At 37.3% G+C, this 13259-nt stretch overlaps 1 long non-coding RNA gene across 1 annotated transcript; it reads right to left on the bottom strand.

Annotated features, from left to right (window-relative positions):
* Positions 1-3034: 3034 nt before the first annotated feature.
* Positions 3035-5024, bottom strand: LOC142162607 (uncharacterized). Its single transcript, XR_012693834.1, has 3 exons — positions 4770-5024; positions 4104-4153; positions 3035-3440 (listed from the first exon to the last, which is right to left on the bottom strand). It is a non-coding gene; the product is annotated as an uncharacterized LOC142162607 (long non-coding RNA).
* Positions 5025-13259: the final 8235 nt, after the last annotated feature.

Below are 13259 nucleotides of genomic sequence, written 5' to 3' on the forward strand. Positions count from 1 at the left end.
GAACCTAGGCGATTTTTGAAGAGTAAAATCAACACCAAATCATAGGCATGTGTTCCTATACCCATCTCCTTCATTTTTCCATCAACGCCCATTAGATTTCTAGGCTTAAATATTGTTCTTCCATGGTAGAAATTGGGATTTTGGGTAGAGTTAGGGCTTTTTGAATAACTGAAATTTAGACCTCGTTTTGGGTTCGATTTTCGAAACTAATTGCATATTTGGGCTCGTGGGTGAATGAGTTATTGGATTTTGGCCTGAACCTCGAGTTTCGACCAAGCGGGTCCGGGGGCGATTTTTGAACTTTTGTGGAAAATGATAGAAAACCTATAATTAAGCATTGGGTATGAATTCTTTAGCATTTATTGATGTAGTTTAAATTAATTTGGGCTAGATACAAGTAATTTGGAGGCGAATTCTAAAGAAAAAGTGGTGTTTGAGGCTTAAATTGTGTTCGTGGCATCGAGGTAAGTGTTTGGCCTAACCTTAGCTTGATGGATTAGGAGTTGTGTCTAATTTGCTATGTGTTAATTGTGAAGCACGACGTATAGGCATGGTGACGAGTATTTATACGTCGGTGTCAAGCATGCACGTGGGTCTATTGTTGTAATTGTTGCGACTCCGTTGAGATTTATTCATGCTTAATATGTTGATTATCATTGTTGGTTCCCTTGCCGGGATATTATTGTTTATAATATTGTCTCCCTTGCCGGGATATTATTGTTTATGACATTGTCTCCCTTGCCGGTATGTTATTGTTTACGATATTATTTTCCTTGCGGGGATATTGTTGTTATACTCTTGTTCCCTTGCCGGGATTCTTTTGTGATTGATGTTGAGTTGTAAATGGTATCGGGTGGCACGCCGCCACGGAAATATATGAAATGGTAGCGGGCTGCACGCCTGCAACAAGATATATGAAATGGGAGCGGGTTGCACGCCTGCAACGAGATATATGAAATGGGATCGGGTTGCATGTCTGCAACGAGATAAATGAAATGGGAGCGGGTTGCACGCCTGCAACGAGATATATGAAATGGGATCGGATTGCACGCCTGCAACAAGAAAGAAATGAAAGTGGATATTGTGTTTGTCTTCCTCATTATTGTTGGAAACTAAATTATGGTTTCTTTACATTCCTCTTTGGTACTTTGTTGTTATCTGATACTCCCCGTAGCATATTTTCCCCTCCATCTTTACTGTGAATATCTGCTTTTATTTTCTGTTGTATATGATTTAACTGCACATGTTTATTTGGTAGTCTGGTCCTAGCCTCGTCACTACTTCGGCGAGGTTAGGGTAGGCACTTACCAGCATATGAGGTCGGTTGTGCGAATACTACACTCTGCATTGTGTGCATATACTGGTACCAGAGCGTTTGCACCGCAGTGAGGTTGCTGCCTTCAGTCCAACAGGCGACCCGAGATAATCCTGCAGGTGTCCGCGGGCCTTGGTGTCTCCTTCTATCATTTCTTTTCCGTTTTTACTTATTCAGAGATAAATTCGTGTATTTCTATTCAGACTTTATTTGTAGTAATCTTAGACAATCTGTGAAATTGTGACACTAAATTCTGGGTAGAGTTGTATTTAGACTTCTGCAGTTTATATTAAGTTAAATTATCAGATTTCGTCTTCCGCTTTGTTATTGATATTATTATTTTCGCTGTTTTGGTATGTTATTTTGAAATCATAAGGACTTAGAGACTTGTAAGGGGTAATTAAAACGGAATAGTTGTTTTGCTTAGCTTTTATTAGTAGGCGTCATCACGACTCCCGAGGGTGGAAAATTCGGGTCGTGACAATAATCCCCATTCCCCAACCCTAGATTGCTCATTTACCCTTCCATATCAACTAGAATTTACATTTTTGACATGCATGTAATATGACAAAATTAGTTTTTCTTTTGCTTAATTAATAACGAACTCGAAAAGTTTTAACGATAATAATCAATTTTCAAAAGAAAATATTACTTTAAGTGGCCAATGATCAGTTTAGATTACTTTAATATACTATTAATATTTAAACTGCTCTTTAGTATAGAAAAAAATCATTTTTGAATACACCAAAAAAAATTGACCACTAGTAAATTTCAGGAATTTTAAAAAATTTATGATCTATAATGATAAAATTAGCAAATGATATTAATCCTAAATTTAAAAATCTCAGCATTCAAATTTATTGAAGCAATCCCTGAATCTGAGGAAAATGAAAGAAAAGCATTAAGAAACTATTCATGTAATTTTAAAAAAGAAGAGTTAGAGATATATAGAATTTGTATTTCAATTACAAGATTTCTCATCAAATATCAAGCTTTTTTTTACGCTCTAAGCAAACAGAAGTTATTTACATGATTAATCGATTATGTCACTAAAAAATATTTAAGGATTTAAAGAAATTTTTTTTTCTTAAAAAAAATTGAAGGGTCGGCCCGGCCTAGCCCGCGGCCCTCTTAGGGATGGGTTTGGCTGGCCATTTTAAGGCCCGTTCAAGTGGCGGGCCGGCCCGTCCTATCCCTCCAAATTAAAAGCCGGCGAGGTTTGGGTTGGGCTGACCCGTTTTGACAGCTCTAATTTCAAGATACACATATGGGTTTATCATACACTAATCTTTAATGGGGTATTATCTCTTTTAGCCCATGCCAGAAACTAATTATATTTGGTAGTGAGAAAATGTATAAAATTTGTAATTTTTGTATATAACATACATAATGTATATATATAAAAAAATTTATATATTTATTCGGCTATTATTTTGAGAATGGCTATACAATGTCATTTTTCCAATCTTTAATATCGCGTCAAATTATTTAAATTATTTTATTTAAAAAAGTAAATTCTTATGTTATTTAATACTGTTGAAGGGTGTGTTCATCTAATTTAAAATTTAAACTAACTGAACTATAGTAATAAATCGATATAAGGGCAGCCCAGTGCATTAAGTTCCTGTTATGTGCGGTGTTCGGGAAAGGGCCGAACCACAAGTGTCACGACCCGAATCAGAGGGCTGCGACGAGCACCCGGTGCTTTACTCAACCGAGTACCAACATAACATATCTTTCTTATCATACTATCATGAGTAAATGAGCCAGAAAACCGGTCATGAGATAACAAGAATAAAACATAAGGGAATACTCAACATATGAAGACCCAAAATGATATACAAACTTATATATGTGACATACGGGCCTATAAGGCCGACATGACCATTTGTAAACTCAAAACATAGGCCGACAAGGCCATACAAGTGTCCCTACACCTGACATCTGTCTACAAGCCTCTAAGAGTACATAAAATCATAAAGATCGGGACAGGGCCCCGCCATACCAATCAATACATATCCAAAGCATACTGACCAACTAGGCAACTCCGGAGCAAGTGGAGTGCACCAACACCTTCGCTGAGCTGATAGCCTACTAGGAGGACTGTCAACCTATCAATCGGGACCTGCGGGCATGACACGCAGCATCCCCAAGCAAAAGGGATGTCAGTACGAATAAAGTACCGAGTATGTAAGGCAGGAAAGCATAAACAAGAACAGTAATGTAAAGAGAGATAGAGGAGATACAACCTGTAACATCTGAGTGCCTCTGGGGGCTACTGACATGAAATGCATAATACATATATATACATGAACTTTTTAAAAACATTCGCCTCTGTGGGCATCATCATCATCATATCGTACCCGGCCTCAAAGAGGATTCAGTAAAAACGTACCCGACCATTATAAGGCTCGGTAGAATCGTACCTGGCCACGTGGAGCTCGGTAAACCCAACTGATCAGTGGTTGCACAATAGGTGCCATACCCGACCGACTATAGCGCGGCTCGGTAGAGTAAAATAGATACTATATATAATGCATGCTAGACTCATAGAATCACGTTCTAAACCTTTTAGAGTGACTTAAGGTCATTATGGGCATCCCCACCATCAATATGAACCTTAGTAGGATTTAAGGATCATACACACTTGTTTAGAATAACTTTATAAGGAAAGAACAACATGAACAACCTTAGTTTCTAGGAGTAGATCAGTTATAAATTAGCGTACCGTTTATGTTCATGTCACTTTAGATCATGCCAAAAGAAAGAAGTAAGTGCCTTAACATACCTTGTATATTCTTCCCAACCTCAAGCTATGCCATTTCACGGCTCCTTAGTCTACAATAAGAGAAATGACACTCTCGTTATCGTTTAAGCGTCGTAACTATTATGTATCGACCACAACATATTTTACAATGAAATGGACAGAACCTCCCCTATATATATGACTTCACACTAGTCAAAACAATCACAAACAGCCCAACATACCCCAATCACTTCATACACAATACGACAACCATAATAGTGTCAACCAACCCGAAAATGTTACGACGAACGACCAACAAACAACCTTGTCATTATGTGGTGTTTCTCCACAACCTTCCTCCTCTCAAATCCATAAAAATATTAGTAAAAGAGACAACCCAATACCAACACGAAACAGACCAAAAATATTCCCACAAGTTCATCAACTCAAAAATAATTTTTCAGTTTACTTAAACACGTTTCGACTTGTCTTTTCTTTCAAATTGGGAAATACAACCAAAAGTACATCATTATACCTCTTATCCAATAAACCAGCCATGAATTCAACTTAAAAATAAGTTTACAACCAGGCAACCATTACACAATAACAAACAACATACCATTCTTTCGAAACTAGCTAGGTCTATTCTTTACGATCGAGTTACAACTCGCAAACGCATAGATAATGGAAGGAGAAGCATAAAATTACATTGTACTGAGTATAACCCACGAAACCTGGTCCTTTTTCATCAAAAATAAGTTCCTCAACACGGCTGCAAAAAGGAGAAAGAGAAACTAGCAAGCTGTCCGGACTTTTCAGCACTAGAATCGCGTCGTAACACCCGGAATACCCTAGGGTTTGTGTGGGATTTTTGGGGAGGAGTTGCAGGGGTTCAATTAGGTTTTCTTGGTCTGAAAGATAGGTGAAATAACTGAGTTTATAATCCCTTAAAAGTCCCCTCTTGACCGACTTAGTTGAGGCCTCTCTTTTTGGCAAGTAGGTGATGCACCTACTTGTCACCTACTAGCTGCGCGGTCTCGCAAAAATGCGAATATCTCTATACTCCGAGATCGTATTGATAAACGATTTAATGAGTTGAAAACTAGACTCATAGATCTTAAATTTCATATGTAGATCATCCCTTGATTCAAAGTATGTTAAGAGAAAAGCTCAGCTACATTTAACCTAGGTTTCAACTCATTTTTGAATGTAACTTGTGATGACCTTTTCCAACTTTTGTTCCACAACTTGCTTGACTTAAAAACATAACACACGACTATCATACGACTAAACTAACTCATAACATAACCTCATAATCATGTTAATCACCCTTGTCTCACCCCAAAAGTATAGGTTATAACATTCCAAACTTGTCGACATTCGACGAAACTTATTTTTTTTAATTCATTTAGCGCCTAAGCTTTCCAACCCTTTTGGTACTCGTTATTCATGATCATAAAGATTTGTAACCTCCATTATAAAAGGATTAACTTACTTTACGTACTTTCAAAGTTGATCTCATTTCTGAGCTTACATCAATTGATTTACGGATACTCTAACATACGAAAACATAGGGTGTAACAACAAGGGTCTATTGTACGCAACTTTATCCTATATTTCTGCAAGAGACTGTTTTTATAGGTCTAACTCGAGACCTCCTGGTCACATAACAACAATTTTACCAATTACGTCAAGACTTCCCTTCAGTAATAAATCGATATAATTTGTCCAAATTCTTGCATACATTATTGTATAAAAGAAGTCGAACCAACATTCAAAATTCAAGAACCATGCCATTCTTTTGTAAAGCTTAAAGTAGTCACTGGAGATTTCGGGTTCGAGCTCTTTGTATGAGTCATCTTTGTTTAGGAACATTTTTTCTTTAATTTGAAATTTTCAGCATGAATTTGAATTTTATCGAACTCTAATACATATAGCGGACATCAAGCGTAAACAAAAAAAGGTTGAGGTAGTCTGCCATAAAATTTTTAGCCAAAGTTATAGGAACCAAATTTTGTGGATACACCACTCTTCACGTGGCCAAAAGGAAATGAATTAAGGATTTGGGAAAAAGCCAACTACTTTTCATATGATATTCACGTGTCTGTACCTTAATCTTTTTGACCAACTTTAGTTATCCAGCAAGTTTCTCTGCAAAGCTATTACTCCGATTTGTTTTCATCTACCCACTTAGGAAAAAAGTGATAATGACGTTCGCGACGTAAATATTATATATAATTAATTTTTATTTTTTAGGGTAAATATAAGTGTAACAAAACATCCGTCAATAAAAGTATTAACCAAGATGATCATTTTATGACAATTAAGAAAAATGATTGTTTTTATATTTGATGTAACATAGTTTGAACGACGAATTCATGCCATTTATTAGGTTAAAATTATGTTTTGGATTATAACAAATATGGTATCAGGAGTGAACACTACTCATTGATTCTTGTTACTTTTTGGAACGTCCTCAACTCTCTCTGATCAACGAAAGAAAGCAGAGAGATGAGCTGTCGAGAGAGTGAGAGAGCACTTGACTAGGTCAATAGAGTGAAATAGGGACTAGGGTTTTAACGTTTAGCCTTTACGTGTGTTAGTTCAAAAAATTATTCAAACTCGCGCCCCGCCCTATCCCACATAATTTTTTTTTAAAAATGAACTCACCCAATCTTGCCCCACAACCGCAAACTCTCAAACCCACACTGCCTCGCAAATTCTCAAACCCGCATTGTCCCGCACGCACCCGTTGCCATCTCTAACTCCTCACATATGGAATGACAAAATTTCAAAAAGAAAAAAAATGGGTTTGTTGAATAAAATATCTGGGGATATTGACAAACAAAAGACCAACAATAACTAGTAATTAGAATCCAAACCAAACGCAAAATTAGAGGAAATCATCTTCTTCGGAATTCGTGTGCCCTTTCCAAAATTGTAGAGCAAGGCGTTAGTTTTAGCCCAAGTTCTATGAACCCAAATAATTTTGTGGATACAACCAGTCGTCTTCACGTGTCCAACAGAAACGAAAGAGTAAAAATTATATGGGTAGCCACTATTTAAAGTGGTATTAACCTTTTATCCAATATTTTTAATGCTGAGCAAAAATAGCCACTAGATTGTTAAAATTAATATGAAAGGACATTGTTACCCTTTCCTTCCCAAACGGAAATACAGTGGTATTACAGGTTGGATAGATACGCCATTTTCAGATTCTTTTTCTGGGCTATTCTCTCTGCATATTCTTTCTGGGCTATTCTCTCTACATATTCTTCTTCCATTCTGAACCTCCATTTTCTTTCTTTTTCTTTATAGCCTTCTTCTTGTATATTTTGCTTTGTCTTTGTCGTTGAAAAGTGACTCCTTTTTTATGATCTCAGAAAAGCTATGTCAAAGTATGTAGTTAATGGAGAATGGCAGATTGAGTCAAAGAAAAATACAAGGCATACTCCTGCATATAAGCAATAGAAATTCACTGTATTTTTTTCACTGCTCTACTACTATACCTATTGTGCCTTGAGATCCTATGAAGAGGGAATTAGGTGGTAAGTCATGATCACTTTTTAATTCTCCCTCTCTTTTGACTTTTACCTGTTATGATTTTTAAATTGGGTATACCTTCAGTCAAAACGGAAGAAAAAAGTGAATTTATCAAAAAAGGATAAAATATTTAAAATATATGTATTTAAGTTCAAAAGTTAAGGACACTTGGTCCTTAACTTCGAGTTCCAGTTTCAAAAGTTAAGGACACTTGGTTCTGAACTTAGAATTACAAGTTCAAAAGTTAAGGACACTTGGTCCTGAACTTAGACTAACAAGCTCAAAAGTTAAGGACTATAGGTCCTGAACTTACAGTTACAAGTTCAAAAGTTAAGGACAATAGGTCCTGAAGTCCTGAACTTAGACTAACAAGCTCAGAAGTTAATGACAATATGTCCTAAACTTAGACTAACAAGCCCAAACGTTAAGGACAATAGATCATGAACTTAGACTAACAAGCTCAAAAATGTCCTGAACTTAGACTAACAAGCTCAAAAGTTAAGGACAATAGGTCTTGGACTTAGACTTACAAGTTCAAAAGTTAAGGACAAGTAGTCTTTAACTTAGAGTTACAAGCACAAAATTTAAGGACAGGTGGTCCTGAATTTCGAGTTCTAAGTTCAAAAGTTAAGGACATGTAGTCCTGAAGTCGTGAACTTAGAGTTGCAAGTTCAAACGTTAAGGACATGTAGTCCCGAAGTCCTGAACTTAGAGTTGCAAGTTCAAAAGTTAAGGACACTAAGTCCTAAACTTTATGAGCAGAAGGGTGTTTTCGTCCGGGCAGAAAAAGTTTATTAAAGCAGTGGCTAAAGACTAAAGATATTTTAAACAGTGGCTTAAAAGTAAATACATGTGTTATTAGTGATTAACCGTGCACTTCCCCCAACGAAAGACTAGGAAAAGCCCACCTTCTTTACGGAAAAAACTTACCTACACCCGGTGTATACACCAAATTTGGTTAAGTTAATCATAGAAAATAAACTACAATATTTATTAGAATTTATTTTTAATAAAAAATTTAGAAAAGGTAATAAATAATCCTAATAACTGATGTTGAACTTTTTAGGATTGCCGTACTTATTTTATTTTTCGCCTCAATTTTTTGCAACTTGCGAGTTTCCTGTTCTTTTATTTCTAACATGGTTGCTAAATATTATGAGTTTCAGCAGGTACCAAACCATAAGTATGATCTAATGTCACGATCTGAATTTTTCATCTTCGGGATCGTGATGACGCCTAATATTGCACTCGCTAGGCAAGCCAACGTTACAGAATATTTCACTTTTTTTCTTTATCCTTTTATAATTAAAATTTAACAAAATTAAATCAGCAAAAATAAAAGCGAAAGTACATGATTTAAATGATTACTCATATACTATTAATGAAAGCCGAAATAAATACCACCCAAAAATTGATGTCACAACTCACGAACATTCTATGAATACTACATGTAATGGTTTGAACGAAAATACATTCGTCTCGAAGAAGATAAAAAAGAAATGAAGTAAAGATAAGAGCGGACGCCAGGGCCAAAGGACGCCTACAGGACTACCTTGGGTCTCCTGAGTGAAGTATCAGCAACCGACCTCTCGATCAGCCACTACCAGCTTCGAAATCTGCACAAAAAGTGCAGAGTGCAGTATCAATACAATCGACCCCATGTACTGGTAAGTGTCGAGCCTAACCTCGACGAAGTAATGACGAGGCTACGGCGAGGCATAAATAATATACTGCAACAGTTTATAATAAGGCAAAAAGAAAATACGGAGTGAAATAGGACAATAACTTGCATTTAATAAATATGGAACCCAATCGTTCTACCAATACTCATTTATAACCAATCCTCAAGAGAGTTTCAACACCACAGTAATGAATTTCAACAGAAGATGAATACATAAACAACAGATGATGCGGCGCGCACCCCGATCCCACCATATAATCAAGGACAATATGAATATTCACCCTTATTACTCTTTGTTGCGGCATGCAACCAGATCCCACCAGTCCACCCTTATTACTCCTCAATATATCACCCTTATTCCTCCTGTTGCGGCGTACAATCCGATCCCACATGTCCACCCTTATTACTCTTTGTTGCGGAGGGCAACCCGATCCCACCAGACAATCACATTTCACCCTTATTTCTCCTGTTGCGGCGTGCAACCCGATCCCATCATATCAGTACCAATCACAAAAATAAAATAAGTATTTCACAGTTTAGCTCAAACCCCCACAACATTTATACCTCAAATCATCACAACGGGAGGTTTATATCATTATGAAACTTCAACAGTTAATACTACACAATGAGACCAACCAGAGTGTACCATGAAGTATCAATAAACCAACGTAAACCAACAATATAGCATAATGAAACTACGGAACAATCAATACCTTCAATAGAGACAACAACGGTTAACTATAAGCAATTAGACATGGAAACATCAATAAGCAAGTAGCGGTTAAGATAGGAAAAACAATATATAAGGAAACGGGGAAGGGAACAAGCTAAATAGATAATTTAGCGGCGTATAGGTACTCGTCACCACACCTATACGCCACACACATGGAATTTCATATAGAAAATAAGTCGGGGATCCCTAATCCCTCAAGTCGAAGTTAGGCCAAACACTTACCCCAAGCAAACGGGTATTTCAAAGCTCAATTACCGTGTTACCTCTCGATTCCTCCACCAATCCACTCGTATCTAGTCATAATTAACTTAATAACATTAATAAATGCTAAAGAAATCAATAATTATAGGTTTTCCAATATTTTCTCCAAAAAGTCAAAACCTGACCCCAGACCCGCTTGGTCTAAACTCGAAATTCGAACCAAAATCTGATTATCCATATACCCCCAAGCCCGGATATACAGTTGGTTTTAGAATTCGACCTCAAATCAAGGTCTAAATTCCCAATTTATAAAAATCCCTAATTCTACCCAAACCCCCAATTTCTACCATAGAAATCTTAGATTTTTGGTTGAAAATTCATGAAATGTGATGGGAAAGTGAAAGAAAGTGGGTTAGGATCACTTACCAAAATTTTGGGGAAGGTTTGGTCTTGGGAGAATCGCCTCTAGGGTTCTAGGATTTGAAAAATGTGAAGAATGAGAGAAAATTCCGTCTAAGACCCTTTTACTCAGCTGCAGATGTAGTAATTGAGACCTGAGCTTCGCAAATGCGAAGCTCGCAAATGCGAAGCTCGCAAATGCAAAGAACCATAACAAATGCGAAGTTCCCCACATTTCTGCTGCCTTCGCAATTGCGAAGGTAATGATCGCAATTACGATCAGGAACCTCCGCAAATGCGATGAAAAGATCACATCTGCGATCACACCCCTTCCTAGACTCTCTTCGCAATTGCGAAGATATGTTCGCATTTGCGAACTTTGCTGTCCCAGGATTTCTTCGTAATTGCAATAAAGACCTCGCAATTGCCATGTTTGTTTTGCTCGCATTTGTGAAGCCTGATCTCGCAATTACGAGATCCGAGGCCTGCAACAGATAACAATCACACCAGCAATTCTCTAAGTTCCAAAATCACTCCGTAGCCTATCCAAAACTCACCCGAGTCCTCGGGGCTCCAAACCAAACATGCACACCAGTATTAAAACATCATACGAACTTGTTCGCGTGATCAAATCACCAAAATAACACATAGAACTACGAATTCAATACCAAAAAACATGAAATTTTCAAGATAGTTTTAAAACTTTTATTTTCTCAACCAAAGGTCTGAATCACATCAAATCACTTCCGTTTTTCACCAAATTTCACATATAAGGTTTAAATATCATAACAGACATGTACCAGGCTCCAGAACCAAAATACGGGCCTGATACTAATAAGATCAAATCTTTTTTTATTGTATTTTCAGTCTTATAAATTTCATCTTTCAAAAATTCATTTCTCGGGTTAGGGACCTCAAAATACGATTCCGGGCATACGCCCAGGCCCCATATTTTACTACGGACCCTCCGGAACTGTCGGAACACAGGTCCGGGTCCGTTTACCCAAAATGTTGATCGAAGTCAACTAAAATAAACTTTAAAGGTAAAAATTATTATTTTCTCGAATTTTCACATAAAAGCTTTCCGGAATTGCTCCCGGACTACACACGCAAATCGAAGAGAGATAAAATGAGGGTTTCAAGGCCTCGGAACACAAAGTCGGATTCTAAAATAGAAGAAGACCTTTTGGGTCATCATATTCTCCACCTCTAAAACAACCGTTTGAGGACGAACGGACATAGAAAAGTACCTGAGTCAGTGAAAAGATGGGGATATCTGCTCCGCATATCGAACTCGGACTCTCAGGTAGCTGCCTCAATAGGCTGACCTCTCCACTGCACACGAACCGAAGGGTATCTCTTCGATCTCAACTGTCAAACCTGCCGGTCTAGAATAGCTACCGACTCCTCCTCGTAGGTCAAATCCTTGTCCAATTGGACAGTGCTGAAATCTATCACGTGGGATGGATCGCCGTGATACTTCCGAAGCATGAACATATGAAACACTAGATGTACAGTTGATAAACCTAGCAGCAACGCAAGTCTGTAAGCCACCTCTCCCACTCGATCAAGGATCTCAAAAGGCCCGATGAACCTAGGGCTTAGCTTTCCCTTCTTCCCAAATCTCATCATGCCCTTCATGGGTGACACTCGGAGCAACACTTGCTCTCCGACCATGAATACCACATCACGAACCTTACGGTCGACATAACTCTTTTGCCTGGACTAAGCTATGGGTGTGCATTCGGATCGGTTTATCGATAAATCGAATCGATTATTTGTTATCGGTTTATCGATTTATCGATTTCGATTTCGAAATTTTCCTTATCGAGTTATCGATTTTGATTTCGATTTTGTCCTCTTCGGTTATCGGTTTATCGATAAACTGATAAGATATACTAAAAAAATTATTTTTTAACCCTTATTCTATAATACCCTTTCCTTTACCCTAAGTCCCTAACCCTATTATTTCATCTACCACATTTAAGGAATGATCATATTTAAAGCTCAAGGGAATGAAGTTCAAATTAATGGAAAATAGAATTAGCCGTGATGATGTATTTTTTTATACCATTGGAGTGTTGGTAGCATACATTTGATCCCTTACTTTAGTTTTGTTGCATGTGCTTGTTGACACAATTTTTATGTTATAAACGGTGTTCGTCTTATTTTAGCTTCTTTTTGTCCATATTAGTTAGGTGTGTTTATATCGATATACTTTCCGTGGAATCCCGCAAATTTTCTTATTGGTGTAATCGATAACCGAATTGATAAGCCCCAAAAATCGATATATCAAAATCAAAAAAATTGAAACCTTATTGAAATGATAACGATAAGCATATGTACAAATCGATAATCGATAAGTAATTATCAATACAGGTCAAAATGGAATCGATAAATCGAATGCACACCCCTAGACTGAGCTGTACAAAGTCTATCCTGAATGATCTTAACCTTATCCAAGGCATCCTGTACTAAAATTGTACCCAACAACCAAGCCTCCCCGGCTCAAACCACCCAATTGGCGATCGACACCATTTACCATATAATGCCTCGTAGGGAGCCATTTGGATGCTCGACTGATAATTGTTGTTGTAGGAAAACTCCGCTAATGGCAAGAATTGATCCAAAGAACCTCCAA

Source organism: Nicotiana tabacum, chromosome 8, assembly GCF_000715075.1.
Source record: "Nicotiana tabacum cultivar K326 chromosome 8, ASM71507v2, whole genome shotgun sequence".
Lineage (NCBI taxonomy): Eukaryota > Viridiplantae > Streptophyta > Magnoliopsida > Solanales > Solanaceae > Nicotiana > Nicotiana tabacum.